The 20,435-nt window shown below is 40.0% G+C and overlaps 1 protein-coding gene across 1 annotated transcript in view; it reads right to left on the bottom strand.

Moving 5' to 3' along the window:
• Nucleotides 1-20,435, bottom strand: part of LOC115266637 (peroxisomal carnitine O-octanoyltransferase) — a 54,168-nt gene that overhangs the window by 14,103 nt on the left and 19,630 nt on the right. The window lies entirely within an intron of this gene.

The raw sequence follows: 20,435 nt of genomic DNA, 5'->3' as shown, positions 1-20,435 counted from the left end.
TGTCTCAGTTGGGACGTAGTTGGGAAGAAGTTCCATAACCCATTTCCTGAATTTTGCAATTTCAGCCTTTTGTGCATTCAGCCTTTTGAAATTCAGCCTTATGTTACTTTCAGCCTTTCGTGTTCAGCCTTTTGTGCATTCAGCCTTTTGAAATTCAGCCTTATGTTGGCATCCCCATTCACAAAAGATGATTGCAATCATTCAAACTTCATCATTTGCTCAAATTATGATAGAAATAAATCATTTTCCTTAACTTTTCGGCTTCCTTGCATCTTGCACCCTATTTCGCCATAGTGTACCAGTTATGGCTAATCCCATAAGGAATGCATGTAAATAGTGCAAAGTGGAACACAAATGACCAAATGTGTCCATAACTGGTACATGGTTCCTATCATTGTCACATGGCGTACTTGAAGTACTTGAAGTACTTTGGGCTCAGTTTCTATATGTTTCCTGTAAAGTATGAAAACTAATCAATCATTTGACATATCGATGACATTCATCGGTCTTTTTCCCCTTTTTTTAAATGGTTTTCCTTAGGTAGTGCGATAACTGGTACCGGTACCCTACATGCACCATGAAAAATGCGTGCTTGTGGTACACAGCGTGAGCGCAGTGTCGCTGAAAGTGGCCAAGGGCGCGGCTGCTCGAATGTTAAGCACCACATACAAGACTATCATAAGTGAGTAGTTTACAACCCATAGTTAAAAAACGCTATTCTAGATATTTTATTTCCAATCATTAGTACAACATCTTTGCATGGACATGACTGGGCCAACAATGCCATGTCACACATTGCGGTTCGTTGCTGCTTACCTCTAACCTCGGGTAATCTGGAGAATGTTCTACCCTCGCACAAATCCCTCTTGATCTGGTCAGCCTACCTTTTCCACAGTGCTTCATGACGTCTTGTACTAAAAAGATTTCTTGTGAATTCAATCTTTGCAGAGTTGCTGGCAACATACGCTGCCCAGCCCACCCGTATCCTTACGGCTTTGACCACCTTAAGGATGCCGGATTCGCCATTTACCGCAACAGGTGGGATCCTATAATTGAGAGGATAACACTAGTTTACAGCATTTTTGAACTCGGTAAGCTGATGACCATTTTTGGTGTAGAATCATGCCCTGAGTTCGAAAACGCGAAGGAAAAAAATTACAGTAGAGCGGAAATTTTTTCGACTTTCCATACAAGGTTGGTGATTTGAAATCGATTTTTGTTCTATTTTTAAGAAAAGTCGCTCACTTCAAACATCTCATTCTCCGTAATCAATGCTCCGATTGAGCTGAAATTTTTACTGTAACTCGCCTACATATGATATGTCAAATAAACGTCGAGAAAGAATTTTGAGGTTGTTTTTTTCTTATTGAAAAAAATACATTTCTTAAAAATTTTTTGGGAATTTTGCAAAAATTTAAGAAGATCGTCCCTAAAACTCGCCAATATCTTGAATTTCATCAATCTGACGCAAAACCTGTATTCAAATGATCGAATGGTATTGTATTCAGCTTTCAAATTATGGAAAAAGATTTAAAATTGGTTGAACAATACGCAATATATTTGAATTTTAGTAAATTACATATTTTTAAAAGTTACAAAACTCGATATTGAGCTAAAACTCAAAAACTGTTCTACTTTAAATTTTTTGAAGGTCGGTTTCGAAATCAGCACTAAATTGTGCTTCAAAAATTTTGGTCGTTGACAGAAGTTCACGACTTTCGTTTTATTTTGTAAACTTGTGTAATTGTGGCCAGATTCAGAACACGGGCTCATAACCTTACCATGATCCAATGTTACTCGCCAGCCGATGCTGCCGAATTGCAAGACAAAGAGAGCTTTTACAGTCAAGTTTCATGAAAGGTGATATCAAGATCTCCATGAACGACTTCAACGCAAAGGATGGTTCCGACAACTCAGACTATAAGCACGTTATGGGACACCATGGTCTCGGAAAAATGAGCGGAAACGGTGAGCTGCTTGCAGAGTTTTGTGGCAGCCAGGGATGGGAACACTCACTTGCAACGAGTTACATTCACTTGCTATTTTCTCAGCTCAGAAGCGTGCAATCAAGAAGCGATGTATGGGTGACTTTTGCCTTGTGATTTCGTCTAAAACTTTGCCGAATAGAGTGGGGGTTGCACAAGAATCCCAAGGGCGTGACAGAGCTGTGAAAGCGACTCTCCACGAAGTGAGTGTAATTTACATTCACCTCGTGGAGAGTTGCCTTCGCAGCTCCCTCACGACTTCGGTATGCGTGTGTGACCCCTACTCTATTCGGTGAAGTTTTAGACGAAATCACAAGGTAAAAGTCGTCCATACATCGTTTCTTGATTGCACGCATCTGAGTTGAGAAAACTGCAAGTGAGTGTAACTCTTTCCAAGTGAGTGTTCCCATCCTTGGTGGCAACAATGACATGGCGTCACGAAAAATCAAATCGACCACATCTGCATCAGTCGGAAATGAAGACGGAGCGTTCTTGATGTACGGAACAAACGTAGCGCTGACGTAGCGTCCGACCATCATCTCCTAATCGGCGAGATCGATTGCAAGGTTCCATCGACAGGTGGAGAAAATCGGGCGCAGGTTCAGCACACGCCAACTGGAAGACCCTGCGGTGAAAAGATCCTTCGGCGAGGAGCTGGAGAACCGTGCTGGGGATATTCCGGAAGCTGGAAGCGTAGAAGATCAACGGAGCGCCATCAAGAACGCCTTCATCGCCACCGGCGCGAATAATTTGAGTGAGCTACGCAACCAGAAAAAGCAGTGGATAACAGATGACACCCGAAGGAAGATAGAAAAGCGAAGGAACGCCAAAGACGCGAGAGAGCGAGCGAAAACACGAGGAGCTAAAGCCGTAGCCGCGTAGCTCATCAGCGTTACTCAGCTCTCGACAAGGAAGTGAAGAGCCCATGACGAAGCCAAGAAAGCCGCAAATATCGGCGACAAATATTGTCTCTCCTACTATGTTTCACGTTGCATTAATGGGACTAAGATGAATGCTACGATGCCCGTGAAAGACGGATTTCGAAAATGCTTTCGGCCGTCTCAATCATGAAAGCAAGAGCCATCAGGATCAAGGGCGTCCATGAGAAAATCATCGGCCTCATTAAAGCACAATACAGGACATTTTCGTGTAGAGTATTGAACAACGGTGTTTTGTCCGATTTCATCAGAATCATTGCTGGAGTGAGACAAGGATGTATACTATCAATGCTACTGTTTCTCATCGTAATCGACAAGATCCTGGTGAGTGCGATTGATCATGAACCAAATCATGGGTTGCTGTGGCAGCCCATTTCTATGGAGCTTTTAATGACTTAGAACTGGATGATGACGATGCTCTCCTGGCTCAACCAGTGCTCCGATATGAAGAGTAAGCTCGACGATCTTGTCGATCGCTCCTCTGCGTCAGGTTGCAACGTCAACAAGACCAATCGTGTAATGTAAACATCGGATCGCTTTGCGGTCTTCAACAAAGTTTTTCAGAACATCCTAGGCTATCATTTTACAGTATCAGTTGAAAAGTTTCAGACAAACTTTTTCAACTTATGGCTAAAATGCAAAAAAGTATGTTTTCCCATACAAAATCCCATACAAATTTCAATGAATTACCTACATCGGCTGTTTCCCTACTCTCCGCATCGACCAATGTGCGCTAGCTTCTATGCGCGAAAAATCGCTAAAAGTAAATCGCAAAAATATTGTATGGCGAATAGCATCTAGAGGCAAATTTATCGAAGTAGAATACATTATTCGAAAAAATATGTGGTAGTGGTTGTGCACAATGGTGACCACTATTAAGCCTACCAAATATTTTTTCGGGAAAAGCTTTGTATTTCAAGTAATTCAAGTTTAGATGCATTTCGCCATACAAAATAAATTGATTTACTCCTGCTGATCAACTGTGGCTGCACGCAAAGCGGGTACACACTTAATCCCGAAATTTGATCTCGGTAAAAGTGAATAACGAACTTAACCGGTAACGTATATTTTTACTGATATATCGTTAAAATTTGACAGTTCATTAAAAATAACACATCAAAATTAACGAAATTCGTTTATTCTCATTAATTAACGATTATCGGCAATCTTTTTTGCAAGAGCAATCGGCAATCCAATCATTTTGCTGAATTTCGGTTAACCGCGTCTGTCAAAAACAGATCAACAAATGCGCTCCAAGCTGCCATCTTAAAAAGAAAAAAGGAACTGAAACAGAATCGTTTTCGAGGCGAATAACTTTCATCGCTGGACTGTTCTCTCGTAAGTAATGTAAATGAATTATCTGTAATCTGTATTTACTCTGAGCATTTCTTTCAAAACACATAGATGCATTTCTTCATTTTTCAGTTCGTTGATTTTGGAGATGTGCGGCGCTATAGGGGGAATGCCGTACCCCTATTTCAGGAGATTCCTTTGCTGTTTTTTTGCTGTTCGGCGGGTCGCTTCTAGATTCATCATCAAGAAATCAGTTTTAAGTGTTTTAACTCTTCCGTGGCACGAGGAATGTTACTAAATTGTGTTAACCATAGGGATCCGCACTTGTTGCCTTCTATATGTCGCTAACCGCGTCTGACCGCTGCCCGGTTGGCGGCGGATAGCGATGGATGGGTGCTGTTTTTTCGGTTTGCAGAAGAAGTAACTTTCCTCTTGTTCCGTAAAATATTTTTTCATTACATGTTATTGCGTAAATAAAACTTTTCATAAATTGCATGCATAAATTGCTTTTGTTTTTTCTTAAATTCTTCTTATCGATGAGTAGAAACGTACATAAACCTTTACTGAACTTCGATAATAAATATACCGAAATTTTCGGCAATGCATTACCGAACTGCTCGTCAAATTTTGACAGTTGATCTTCTTCAAGTTTGCAGTCCAGTCGACAATTTGAACTTTTACCGAGATTTTTACCGAGCACTCAGCTGTTGGATTCTCGGCAATTCATTTTACCGACTTCGGCAAATTAAATTAAGTGTGTAGTCCATTGTAATGCGTTAAGTGTAGGCGCAACCGATCGTGCTCAAATTTTGCACAGATACTCAGGACCCGAAACGGAACCAAAAAAGCTTTGATCTGAGAAAACGGTTCCAATGACCCACACTAATGGTCATGGGTTCGGTCCCAGCCCCGGCACTAGCCCTTTCCGTCTGAGAGCAGCTAACACTGACCCTCTTCTGAGCCCCATGGCTCAAATGAGCGTGGATACTTGGGCATTGGCGAACGGGCAACTCATAATGGACCCCCAATCGGACCGGAAAAAAGAAAAAAAAACCAACAGCCACACATCAACATCCTCGTGCTCATCATTCTTCCATGGGTAGAAAGTGAAAGCAGCGCAACGGCAACCAGTTCGATATATGTAGTACAATTAGAATTGAATACATTTAAGCGCTGTACAAAGTGTAAGTACAGCTCCTAATTAGAATCGCTCACGCAGTGCCCTAGTGGGCAAAAGAGCTGTAAATTAGGTTAAGTGATTGAAGAATAAAAAAATGCATATGATTCTAAACAAATATAACTAAGTAGACCTGTCTCAAGTTCCGTAAACAAAATTCTTACAAGAAACTGCTACATTTTGGAAAAAATGTTTAAATGGCCAAATTTGAAAACTTTCAATCCGGGATGAAGTTGATCAACCAATGACATAACTTTTAATGGTTTCATAACTTTTAATGGCTTGCAGTCACAGAAATAAGCGTTGGTTCTTTTGTTTCATCGCCGACGTTTCGATCCTCCTATCGATCCGCCGACGGTTTGTATCTTCTTCAGGATCTGTGGTTTATTGACGCTTTCATTCTCGGTAATTATACCTACATTTTAACGTTTACTTACTCGAAGTTAACCAACTTGTGAAATGCCGTGTTTGCACGGGAGTATGACGGGATTTTGGTGGAATGGTCTCACTAAGGTTGAAAAATGTTTTTGTAGGGTGTTGTTGTGGAGATAAAACAAATGAAAATCTAATGTTGTGATGTTGTTATTGTTAATATATTATTGTTGAAGACTTCTTGTTCACAAATACAACAAACATTAAACACTTCAAGAACGATTAGGTTTGATTAAATCAAGTGAAATCTTGATAAAAGATAGCATACTAAAACTAAATTAGAAACAATTACATGCCAACACAAATTTTCAGCTGATTGTATCTAAGGTCAAGAATAAAAGCGCTGTCTCTTCACTTATCTATCTTATCAAACTTTGCCACACATCAAAAGTGATAAGGTACCTACTGTAACTACAGCTCTACAACGCAAAGTCATATACTTTCAATATCTATTCATTTGATGATGCGTGGTCGTGGAAAAAGTTTCAATCTTACTGTCACTATTGGAAAGCACAAAACTGCTCTAAGATTTAGACTTTTCCACAAAATCCCGAACATCCTGTCTGATGCTGGCTGGGAAATGCTGTATAAATTCTTCAACTTTTCCATCTGGCGGCAGAAAATACGCACTACGGAGCTGCTTCAGCTGATCTTGTACTTTTCTGCGGAGCGGCGGCGATAGATGTTCCAGCCCACCACGGAGGAATAATTCCATCAATATCTCCCGCTGAAGGTTTTCCGGTAAGATTTGCTGCAAACGTTGGGGGCTGATGGGGAGTGGAAGATGTGGTTTACCGTTGTTGGCAGGTTTTTCAACACCTGCTTCGGTCAACCCAATGCACAATGGTCCGAGGACCAACATTAAGGGGAAAAAATTAATAACTCAAAAACCATCCAAGATAGAGTCTTCATGTCTTCTAGACATTTGCTCGTGAGTCCAAGCCGCGTTATATGCAAAAGTGTCCTAAACGCCAAATCTTAGAATACTTCATATTTCAGCACCTAACTTTTTTATTTCAAAAGATATCGAAATAAAATGTTCTGCAAAGTTTAAGAAGGTAAAAACCCCGACAACTTTCTTGAAGAGCAGTTTTTTCTATCTCTTCAATCTGAAGAGATATAACTTATTGAAGAAATAAAAAGTCCGAAATCGGTTTTTTGTCATATGTCAAAAACTATCATTTTTTCAAGCCTACTATGTTCAGAGCAATTGTACATATTGCCAAAATACACATTTCGTCAGAAGACATCAAAGCTGTACGATGTTTCTATCAAAAGATATAAGTATTTTTGTACTTTTTTAAGCCAATTTTTCTAGCGTAACATTTGAAAAAGGCGCAAGTGAATCTTTAATTTTCTCCCACCACCGGATCTAGTATGACAAAAACTGCATTTTAACAAATTTTGGAGAGGGTGTTTTTTTGTTTTGCGTTTTAAATGTGATTTGACTATGACCGTATTTTAGGCATCAAATTCACGAAAAATGACATCCATAATGTCCGAGTTCAACATCTACTCGTGTTTCAAGATCACTTATCTTAAACATTCGAGTAGCGATGAACCCAATGTTGTCTTTTTTGTTTTGTTTTGTTCCTTTGTGTAAGTGAGCAAAAATATAAAACAAATTCCCTATAGTTTTTCGATTTCTTAATTCATCAGATATATGCATCTGGTGATCGTATGCATTTTAAATTGAATTGTGGACCGTCCAGTTTTATATGTTTGACATATATTATGAAAGGCCTTTGATCCTAGGATAGGATGCGACACGTAGTCAGTCAATTTCGTCAACGATCAAAATCAAGTGCTGCCACTTTTCTTTATTCCAAATCTTTAAAACTATTTAACTTTAACGATTGAAGTTTTGATGCATATTTCGCACCGTAAAGCACTATTTGCAATTGCAATAGCGTAACTTGCTACTAAAATTGCTTTCAAACGCAAGCTCTTTCAATTATGATGAAATCTATCAAAAAATCAATTGATTTTGCACCAAATCAATGGTTTTAACCGGTGTTAAGCCATGGGAGTCACATTAGGTTGATTTGCTTTTGAATGCTGACATATTTGAGGCGATAAAGCTTGAATAAAAAAATACAATGATTTTAAATATTGGTATCAAATGCTAAACCTACAAACTAGCAACACGGCCAAGCCAACAACAAAGCGATATGATCGCAGCAAACGGATATCAATTTCGACCAATCAGCGACTGGTCTCCGTTTGACAGCAAATTGGTCTCAAATTGACTGACTACGTGTCGCATCCTATCCTAGGATCAAAGGCCTTTCATAATATATGTCAAACATATAAAACTGGACGGTCCACAATTCAATTTAAAATTTGCATACGATCACCAGATGCATATATCTGATGAATTAAGAAATCGAAAAACTATAGGGAATTTGTTTTATATTTTTGCTCACTTACACAAAGGAACAAAACAAAACAAAAAAGACAACATTGGGTTCATCGCTACTCGAATGTTTAAGATAAGTGATCTTGAAACACGAGTAGATGTTGAACTCGGACATTATGGATGTCATTTTTCGTGAATTTGATGCCTAAAATACGGTCATAGTCAAATCACATTTAAAACGCAAAACAAAAAAACACCCTCTCCAAAATTTGTTAAAATGCAGTTTTTGTCATACTAGATCCGGTGGTGGGAGAAAATTAAAGATTCACTTGCGCCTTTTTCAAATGTTACGCTAGAAAAATTGGCTTAAAAAAGTACAAAAATACTTATATCTTTTGATAGAAACATCGTACAGCTTTGATGTCTTCTGACGAAATGTGTATTTTGGCAATATGTACAATTGCTCTGAACATAGTAGGCTTGAAAAAATGATAGTTTTTGACATATGACAAAAAAACCGATTTCGGACTTTTTATTTCTTCAATAAGTTATATCTCTTCAGATTGAAGAGATAGAAAAAACTGCTCTTCAAGAAAGTTGTCGGGGTTTTTACCTTCTTCAACTTTGCAGAACATTTTATTTCGATATCTTTTGAAATAAAAAAGTTAGGTGCTGAAATATGAAGTATTTTAAGATTTGGCGTTTAGGACACTTTTGCATATAACGCGGCTTGGACTCAAGAGCAAATGTCTAGAAGACATGAAGACTCTATCTTGGATGGTTTTTGAGTTATTAATTTTTTCCACTTAATGTTGGTCCTCGGACCATTGTGCAATGGTTAAAGCTTTCTTCAATGCATTCTGCACATCGATTAGCTGATTGGGCTCAAACTGACTCAGAAAGTTGTTGACGGCTTCAGAAGTGGGAAGATAGTTTCGCACAGATAATACATGATTCTGAATTTTCGTCCTTAGCTCAGGTGATATGGATAAGATGTGGTCGTTGTGCTGCACTTCTTCAACAAATTGATTGCTTATATCCTCGGGAAAAGTCTGATGAATAACATCGATAATAAGGGGTGATTCAATTTCCGTTGCAAAAACGAAAGAAATAGCCGTGAGCACTCCTAAAACGGTCAACATTTTGCTGTTTAGTTTGCAGACTGATTTTTCTTTTTGTGAGTTCGATGAGTCGTATCTAATTTATCGTAATGGGGAACATGTTTTAAGTTTGTTATCTATTCGTTTGTGTCTTTGTAGGCAGATAACAGGTTGCTACCTTTCCGGTTACTATTGGATTTTTTGGAACGGTTACAAATTGTCTGAGAGTTAAATTCGGAAGTAACAGTTCGATTCCATTATGATGACCCCACGTCGATATGCTTGGCATATGTACAAGATTAGCAGACCAATATATGAGTTAGAAAAACGTGCTTTAGAAAACGTGAGTAGGACTTTAATCAGTCATTGTGGGTGATGTTTCACTTTCACGTGCCTAGCTTTCACTCCGACAGCACTGGCTGATGTTGACAAAGACGCATGCTACCTTTAGCACCTTTTTTTTTTCAACACATTCTTTCTTATCATTACACCTAGCACCCGTAACGTGAGTAGATCACCTAGGAATGCTGCGTTACCCGAGCAGAGGAAAATATCAAAATAATAACAACGGAATCACAAAACTTGTTTTTATATCTCGGTTTGTTATTATTAACTTATTAAGTCATCACCGTTCCATAACATGTTCTGTTGGGCAATCTTATTTTGTTATGATCGTGCTCTTTATATATTTTCTTTAAATTACATTTTAATAACATGTTTTGTTGTAGCACAAATTCAGTTATTATTGTGTCATTGAGACTATACAAATATTTGATCAATTAAATTACAACATAACTAGCTTTGCAATCAAAACTACACCATTCGAGATTTTCGTTGTTCACAGCATTCATCAGTTCCTCTCTTACTGACATTACGTTTTAACTGTGACAGAGCCAACTTATCAGCCTTTTGTTTTATAAGCACTTTGAAAAGTATACTGTACGTCTTATGGCGTAGTTCCAAGAAAATTCTTCAATGTGGGCCCTCAACATCCGATATATTTTTTTTTCAAGCTCTGTTTTAGCACAACTTTTATACTATCGTTGTATTCTGATCCGTATATTAATATATATTATATACAATGCAAGAAAATGACTGTCAGACGACTGTCGTGACCAGAGCTACCAACTCTGTCACTTATCAGCAGCTCCAGCCGCAGTGAGAGTTATCCAAAAACCTCACTGCCTACCAGCTGCTTCTTCTATTGATTTTCGACGCTCTGACCGGCAGAGCGTCGACCCAATCGTTCTACTGGTTCTCAATCCAGTCCGTCGTCTACTGCATCAGCCTATCAACTGACTCGCTCACAGCACAGCACGGCGCACAGTTTGCGTAACAAGTCGACAGTCGACATTCCGAGTTTGACAGTCGCTCGGACTGTGAAGCATTGGGCAATTTCGCAACACAGGATTGGGAGCACATACTTTTATATCGATTAGATATTTGAATACTTCATTCGTACGTTAGATCATTATTTATATTTCATACTTCCAATCCCTTTCTCTACATATACCTGTTTTTTTTGTCCCAGTTTCAGTTAGGTATGAATACGAAAATAGAGAGTGTAATAGAGTGTTAGCCATTTTATGAAACATTTTGGATCAACTGGTGGAATTCAAGGACGAACAACACATTTTCGACAAAAATGTAAAAAAATAAGTCATCGAGAACTCCATTGATTATTTTTAGACATTTTATTTTTATTGATTTCACTGCATCGAGCATCGAGCCCACTTAGATTCACTTGGATAAATGTGCCATTCAATGAGGTAATAATGTAAATTAATCTTATAAACAATGAACCACCTAATAAAGGGTTTCAAAACGACGGTAGTTTTTCATCGTAAGTTGTTTGGAAAATAAACGAAAACTATTGTTTCTCTCTGTTTTCGATAATAAATCGCTTGCGACAACAATAGCGTCCCAATCCGAGATGAACCAGCCCTGGGCTGAAAATCTCGTTAATAAAGATAATAAAAAAAGCGTCCCAATTATGAATGTAACATTTAACAATAGATCCTATTGTTGCGTATCCCATTGAATGCATATGGGACTTTGGAGGAGTTCCTATCCGCAACAGAAAAAAAGGCAAATTTTGTTTTCAGATTGTTATCAATAACGTATTCATATCAAAATTTGTTATTGAAATATTTTAAAAATACGCTGCTATTAAGTTGTTATTGAAACTAACAAAACATGTTATTAAACAGGTCTTCCAGGAACATTTTTTTGTTATAATTTTTGTTATTTTGCCGCTTATGACAGACAAGTTTGTAACAGAATATGTTATGTAAATAACATGAAAATAACTCTTTCCGCTACTCAGTTATTTTTCCAAAATAACAAATTTTATTATGATGTTGCTATTCCCTTCTGCTCGGGTACGGTGTAAGATCTACCATTTCAAGTTTTGATCTTGCTATTTTCCAGCCTGGTTTATTTAAATGTAGGAACATTCCAGGAACATTGGTGTACTTTTTTATACTATTTATTTATTTATTCTATTTTTTTTTCACTGCTAATATACCGTTTATTTCAGAGGGATGGAGGTAAATTTAACCTATATACAGGGGATGGCCAAAATGTTTGGGATAGGCAACTTTTTTTCTCTCACAAAAAAGTTCAACATGCTATAACTTTTCATAGAGCGCATCAAAAAATCTCAAATTTTGACTGTTTGTCAACCTATTATATGTGCATCATTGGTACAAATTTGGGCTCGATTGATTAATCTTTCGCAAAGTTAGAACCGTTCGGGTAAAACACTATTTCTCAGACAACTCATTTTTGAGCTTTCATATCTCGGAAACCAGTAAACCGAATTGAATGAAATTTTGAACGTACACTAACAATATGTAAATGCTTCACTAATTATTAAAAAATAGGTTCTTTTTAAACATTGAAAAAAGTTATCATGGATTGACACTTTTTGGATTTTTCTCGAAAAAATGCAATTTTTTCACATCAATGTCAATAAATTTTAGTGTTGATATCCAAAGATTTTCCACTTCTGTTCTCAAATTAGCTCTAATCATATATACATACATTTATTTGTTCAACATCATTAAGACAAGACATAATCAACAATAGTACGCCACAATACTCGGTTTGTGGCTGCCGCTCTCCATCCTCGGTCGCGCCCAATGCTCGCCAAGTCACGCTCCACCTGGTCCGCCCATCGTGCTCTCTGCGCTCCACGCCTTCTTGTGCCAACCGGATCCGTTGCAAACACCAGCTTTGCAGGGTTGTTGTCCGGCACTCTTGCAACATGCCCTGCCCACCGTATCCTTCCGGCTTTGGCCACCATCTGGATGCTGGGTTCGCCGTAAAGTGCAGCGAGCTCGTGGTTCATCCTTCTCCGCTACACACCGTTCTCCTGCACACCGCCGAAGATCGTTCTTAGCACGCGTCGCTCGAAAACTCCGAGTGCTTGTGTACAAAAAGATGTACTTTATTTCCCTTTTCCCCCCATGATACTGTCATCAAATTGATAACTGCTACATCACTTCCTTTCTTCACTTATATTGTCCATTGTTCTTATAAAACTAAAACACTTAAGACTAAAACTTAACACTTGAGCATAGCTCTCACTTTCACTCTCTAGACTTCTCCATCTAGACTTCCCTATAGACTTTTCATCTATAAACTAACTCCTATCAACTGACTTCTATAAACTCAACTATTAACTGACTACATACTGACTGCCCCCCTCTGAACATGGTAATGTCTTTTATAAGTTGGCTTTCAAGTAATATTTATTACTGTACACGTCTGTTTTGGCTACCTAGTTCATACCTTTGGGTGTTAACGGACATTCGTTGAACCCCACGTGACTCGCTATTTACTATTTACGTTAACGGTGGTTCGTAGATTCCAACGTGCTCGCTCGGAGCGTTCTGACCTCTAGGTCTTTGTTTATCTTAACGGTGAACCGATGATTCACATGTGCGTACTCGGGCGACACATTATATTTACTGTTTTTACATTTAAACGCAAACTTTATCGCTACTAGGGTAAAAGTGCCAATGTTCCACATAAGTGACAATAACATTATATTTACTGAGGAATCCTAATTAGTATGGAATAGTAAGGGTGATAACGACTTAGGGTCGTTACACTTGTAGGTCCTCCTCGAGCATGGTCCATGTCTCGTGCCCGTAGAGGATCACCGGTCTTATTAGCGTTTTGTACATGGTGCATTTGGTGCGTGGGTGAATCTTTTTCGACCGCAGTTTCTGCTGGAGCCCGTAGTAGGCCCGACTTACGCTGATGATGCGCCTCCGAATTATACGGCTTACGTTGTTGTCAGCTGTCAGTAAGGATCCGAGGTAGACGAATTCCTCCACCACCTCGAAAGTATCCCCGTCTATCGTAACATTACTACCCAGACGGATCCGGTCGTTTTCGGTTCCTCCTACCAGCATGTACTTTGTTTTTGAGGCATTCACCACCAGTCCGACCTTTGCTGTTTCGCGTTTCAGGCGGGTGTACAGTTCTGCCACCGTTCCAAATGTTCTAGCGATAATGTCCATGTCGTCCGCAAAGCACACAAATTGACCGGATTTTGTGAAAATCGTTCCCCGGCTGTTGAGCCCGGCTCGTCGCATCACACCTTCCAGCGCGATGTTGAAGAGTAGACATGAGAGTCCGTCACCTTGTCGCAGTCCCCGGCGAGATACGAATGAACTGGATAGTTCACCCGAAACCCTTACGCAGTTTTGCACACCGTCCATCGTTGCTTTAATCCAGAGGCTCCCAAACTTTTTGCTACCGCGGCGCCTTTTGTAATTTTCAAAATTTTCGCGGCGCACCAACAACTTTTTACAAAGAATTTTAATAATTTTAACTCCTTCAGTTCAAAACTTCAAATATAAATCGTAAGAAAGCCTTCAATGTCATGCTTTTTTATAATTAAAAAAAAAGAAATATTGCTAAAAGATTCGCAGAACTTAACACAAATTTTAGATTGCTGAAGGATTTCATTGCAAAACTTTTAAATTTTTAAAATAAAGTACGTAGATTACCAAATTTAACCTTTCAGGACGCGCGTCATCAAGCAGCCGAAACTGCATCGCGCTCGAGCTGAATACGATGTGCGAGGTTTTTTGGTAGCGTTGTACTTTTACTACAGCGCGCGTGCTGAAGGGTTAAGGGAAAATAGATATAAAAATGAATTGTTCAGAAGTTGTCAGAAAGGTGAGTGACGGTGAGGGGTCATGTTTTTTTATTCGGAACTTAAAAAAACTCAACTCAACTCAACAACTCAAAAAAGGCAGTTTTAGAATCATGCATGAAATCGACACATAAATTGTCACAGATTTTTTTTTGTAATAAGGAGCTAAACCATTCTAGAGAAGGAAATCTCAATAATAGAGACAAACTAACGAGTTATGATAGTGATGTAAGTAAAAATGTCGTCCGAAACGTTTGAGACAGCACGAATACCTGGAGATTGACAGTAATTATAGATGAAAGTATTATGGAAAGAACTTCAAAACAGTTTCTTGAAATATCCACTTTGAATAACAAGCTATTGATAAAATCGAAAACTAAGCTGAATCATAAAAAGTCCAACAATTTAAGAGTCTTACAAAAAAATTCAAAATTCCGGAAGAATAATTTTTTGTAAAAATCTAAATGTTTTATGAAGGTTTCATAAATTCCGGAAAACATTCGTAGACTATGGAATATTTACTATTTAATTGAAAATTTAGAAGTTGGAAACCCCTTTGAATGAATTTCTTTTGAAGTCTTCCTCAAAAAAGCCAAAACATTGGTATCGAATCCAAAAAAGGTTTGATGTGACACTGGTTTTACAAAACAACACAAAAACAGCAAAAAATATATTCTGCCTTCAATAATTAGAGTTTGTTCTTTGTGTTTTGATCAAGAGCCTGCGGCGCACCTGAGAGATGTTCACGGCGCACCAGGGCGCCGCGGCGCACAGTTTGGGAAGCACTGCAATCAGTCTAGTCAGCTTCCCAGGAAAGCCGTTTTCGTCCATGATTCTCCATAGCTCTGCGCGGTCGATACTATCGTATGCCGCTTTGAAGTCGATGAACAGGTTGTGCGTTGGGACCTGGTATTCACGGCATTTCTGGAGGATTTGCCGTACGGTAAAGATCTGGTCCGTTGTCGACCGGCCGTCGATGAAGCCGGTTTGATAACTTCCCACGAACTCGTTTGTTTTAGGTGACAGACGACGGAAGATGATCTGGGATAGCACTTTGTAGGCAGCATTCAAAATAGTGATCGCCCTGAAGTTCTCACATTCCAAATGGTCGCCTTTCTTGTGAATAGGGCAGATTACCCCTTCCTTCCACTCCTCCGGTAGCTGTTCGGTTTCCCAGATCCTGACTATCAGCCGATGCAGACAGGTGGCCAACTTTTCTGGGCCCATCTTGATGAGTTCAGCTGCGATACCATCCTTACCAGCTGCTTTGTTGGTTTTGAGCTGGTGAATGGCATCCTTAACTTCCCTCAGCGTGGGAGTTGGTTCATTTCCGTCCTCCGCTGCACTGGCGTCGTCGTTTCTTCCGTTGCCGTGGGCTCCCGTGCCTACGTTCTCCACGCCGTTCAGGTGCTGATCGAAGTGCTGCTTCCACCTTTCGATCACCTCACGTCCGTCCGTCAAGAGGCCTCCGTCTTTATCCCTGCATATTTCGGCTCGCGGCACGAAGCCGTTGCGGGATGCGTTGAGCTTCTGACAGAACTACCGTGTTTCTTGGGAACGGCACAGCAGTTCCATTTCTTCACACTCCGCTTCTTCCAGGCGGCGCTTTTTCTCCCGAAAGAGGCGGGTCTGCTGTTTCCGCTTCTGCTTGTAACGTTCCACGTTCTGTCGAGTCCCTTGCTGCAGCATTACCGCCCTCGCTGCGTTCTTCTCCTCCAAAACCGTTCTGCACTCTTCGTCGAACCATTCGTTCCGTCGATTCCGTTCCACGTACCCGATGGTGCTCTCGGCTGCGTCGTTGATGGCTGCTTTCACTGTACTCCAGCAGTCCTCTAGAGGGGCCTCATCGAGCTCGCCCTCGTCTGGCAACGCGGCTTCGAGATTCTGCGCGTATGCTGAGGCGACATCCGGTTGCTTCAGTCGCTCTAGGTTGTACCGTGGCGGTCGCCGGTACCGTACGTTGTTGATGACGGAGAGTTTTGGGCGCAGTTTGACCATCACCAGATAGTGGTCGGAGTCGATGTTGGCGCCACGATAGGTCCTGACGTCGATAATGTCGGAGAAGTGCCGTCCGTCAATCAGAACGTGGTCGATTTGAGATTCCGTCTGCTGTAGTGATCTCCAGGTGTAACGATAAGGGAGGCTGTGTTGGAAAAAGGTGCTACGTATGGCCATGTTTTATCATATATATTAGAGCCTATTTAGATTGAAGGAAGAACACATTCAATAATTTTTGTGTGGTATTGTAAATTTGACTTATTTTCCTCTATATGGGTAAAAATTTCAACCCGGTATAACTTAATTCGCCGTGAGAAAATATTACATTTTATAACGTCGTACTAAGTATCAATATATTGTTGATAAAAGTTTAAAAATTTATTCAATTCAGTTCACTGGTTTCCGAGATATGACAGCTCAAAAATGAGTTGTCTAAAAAATAGCGTTTTACCCGAACGGTTCTAACTTTGCGAAACATTAATCAATCGAGCCCAAATTTGTACCAATGATGCACATATAATAGGTTGATAAACAGTCAAAATTTGAGATTTTTTTATGCACTCTATGAAAAGTTACAGCATGTTGATTTTTTTTGTGGGAGAAAAAAAGTTGCCTATCCCAAACATTTTGGCCATCCCCTGTATAAAAAAATACAAAAATATAACAGTGGAGAACGTATCACAATTTAATACTTTTTCTATTTTAGATTTACAAGCAGGCATGTAACCGTCGGTTCCAAATTTTACTTGTAGCTCCACCACAAGATCAGTTTTACCTCGAATTTTCCTTAAATTCCTTTTTCCCGATCATGTCCCCACATACTCATGCCATAATAACACGCCCTTTTCAGATATTCCTCCAACTAACACTATCAGGGAGCCGTAGCTGCACTCAGCGGCTTGATGAGTGTAAGAGCATTTCTCCTCGCTCAAGTTCCACGCTGTTTGGGTGGCTGTCAAAACGTATGACAGTTTGAGCGAACGGACCAAAACATAACTGGGTCATTTTCACACACAGATGGAGCACGTAAAAGTAGGGTGTCTGATCATATTACCGGCACAAAGTTACAAACAATATGATTGTATGTTGTTTGTTTGAGCTGTATGTTTAATGTTGGTCGTTTTTCTTAAAAGGCATGGAGCTTCGGTTCTGTGGTCTCTTTCCGATCGTGTTCGTTGAACAGAATAGAAGTGCGCGCGTGTGTCAATTGTAAATTGTTAAAATGGTAAAATGAATACCTATTGTATGATGAAGTTTTTATTACCTAGTTTTGTTTCTTTTGTCTTAGGCTAAATCAATTAGTACGATTAGTTTGGTTAGTTATGTGAGTAAAATGTGATTAGTCAGCAAAATCGATGTGGTTAGTAATTGTTAGTAACTGTTGAAATGAATACCTAAACGTAATGTGTTATTTTCAATAGTTATTGCTTAAATATTATACAAAGAAGAACGTACACCAAAACAGTTAAAACTGTGACAAACAACCAACCAGAAAAAGGTAATTCTATTGTACAAAAAAATGTGTAAACTTGTAAGAGGCATAGTGAAGTAACGTCACGGGTACTAATTTGTGTGGTTAGGTCCAGAAAGTGGGCATTTTTCTGTGTATTTTTCATCTAATCGTCAGGAGTGCCCCCGGAGATACATTTCCCGGACAAGCGCGTAGTGCAGTGATCGGAAGGACTGGTCAGGAGTCCGGCGGCGAGGAGTTCACCGGCTATCGCTAATTGCCGACCTCGCTGGAAGCATCCGCCATCTCCATTCGCCGGTACTGTCGGCATTTTCGGCCATCGTCATCCGCCGGCCCCGTCGCGATCGTCGGTCATTGTCAACGGCCACCATCGCCAAGAACCAACACCAAGCCCCATATCTACGACAGCTAGTGGTCTACCTATCATGGCCGCCAGCTAAACGAAGGCCTGCTCCACAGCCACACAGGAACCGGATCCGGAATAGTAGCGCAAGTACCCTAGAATGTGACGTCACCCAAATAAAACCCATTGTAAAATGTAAAGACCTCAGCGGTAGCCAATTCATTTAGAGCTGGGTAGTAATTAGTTCACCATCTCTTTTGCTTTTCCGCTTTGTTCCGGACTCACAAAGGAGTCCCCAGGCCTCGCTGTTCTCCCGAAACATCGGAATTTTTGTGTATTGTAGTATTTCAGCCTTTGTTCTTGTTTTAATGATCGTTCACCGCTACATGTTTACTGTGCCTTATCTGTGAGAATGTTAAACCATAGTTCCTGTCCATAAAGTGCCCCTAAACTAGTGCGGAAACTGAGAGTTCAAGCCATCCCATAAGCACGACCCTGAGAATCCCTAAATCCCTTAATCCCTGAGCTAGAGAGTTACAAAATGGCGTGATCGATTTGGAAAGATTATCTAATTTAAAGCGCACGCAATTTAAGCGATTGCGCGCTGATTATGGAATCAACATATTAACTACCATCCGCCTCCAACACCTTCCATTTGCTGCTGTAAATAGTAAGATGGAGCCGCCTGGTATTTCACTAAAATTCAAAGCGGGAAATGCTAGAGGTCGTATTGCCCCACCTCAAGGTGCGTTTTGCCCCAACAGTTTTTCAGCACCCAAAACGTAACACTTTTTTAAAATGTTAATTTGATCCAGTAAAATTGATACCACGCAGTCCAAAAGTTGGCGTCTCTTAGTCAAATAAGTAAACTAACTTTCAAAACGCAAGACACCCATAAAATCATCCCAATCTTAGTTATAGGGCCATGTTTGCTTAGGGAGTGCATATTACCCCACCTTCCCCTATATCTTTCTTTAGAAAGGTCAAGATTACCGTACGATACAGTGATAAGTAGACCACGTTTTCCGCGTCGATTTATTCGTGCCGAGTTCCATAATTTCGATTTCTTTTTCGAACATTTACCATAATGTATTTTTGATCATCACACCTTCAACTTATATTGCTTTTTTCACTGAAAATTTTCCTTGCTTCGCTGAACAACATGACGTTTTCTTCCAGCGAAGGCTTACGCGATACAGAAAATCGCTGAATTTCACACTAACACTGCAGAAAATCTGTCAACAATAACTCAATACACATGCATTTTCAGTGAAAAGATCTATTTGCGTGACAACAATCCACTCCCATGACTACCGGGCGGCCGTCGTCAAATATCAGGATTGCCAACTGTCCGGCGACTGCTGTCAGTTTTCTTTGTCGCCGAATCTGGCGCTGGGTCTTCGGCGCGGAAACCCAAAGGTGGGAATAAAATTTTGGGGTTTACGCGCAATATTACGCGTTGCGAACATTCGCGAATAATAAATATGTACAACGGTTTTATTATCCGCAATCTTATTAACACGGGAACGCGAAAAAAGTAATACAAGAACATAGGTGAAACTCAAAAGCAACGATTCTAGTTGTTTAGTTGTCCAGTTTTCTCGTAAAGCTACGGCGCGAGTTTTGGTTTTCAGCAGTAACACTAAACGGAATTGCATACAGTTTATTTTCTGACTGAGAAACGATAAGCTTAAAACGTGCGTTATTACGAGTTGATCCGACATAAGCGTGGTTTAAAAATTATTCATACCCGGTATATAATTAAATTTAATACACAAACATACAATAAAGTGATTGTATTCTTCCGACAGCCGGCTGGCGGAAGACTAAATCATATCAAGGGTTGCATAGCTCACATCACTTACCAATGTGAATCCAGATCTATGTAACTTTCTATCCCTTCCCTTCCCACTAACAAACTTCCTTCCTGTGACAACCGTGGGGATGCGGAGGTACACACGATCTCTAGTAGCAACGGATGCCACACCAACATTTCTTCCCTTCCCCGATGACCGTAAGGACGAGGCCGGCGCCGGTACTGACAATATAAAGTTTTGAACCTTCAAAATTGCGCATTGAGGATGGAAAGCAACACCCAGGACCCATCCATTTGGTTCCCTGTGCAATATTGACTGTTCTGGTCAGTAACGGAGTAGCAACTACGAA

The sequence above is a fragment of the Aedes albopictus genome, chromosome 1 (assembly GCF_035046485.1).
Source record: "Aedes albopictus strain Foshan chromosome 1, AalbF5, whole genome shotgun sequence".
NCBI lineage: Eukaryota > Metazoa > Arthropoda > Insecta > Diptera > Culicidae > Aedes > Aedes albopictus.
The sequence above is the reverse complement of the archived record's forward strand: the minus strand, read 5'-3'. Positions and strand labels throughout refer to the sequence as shown.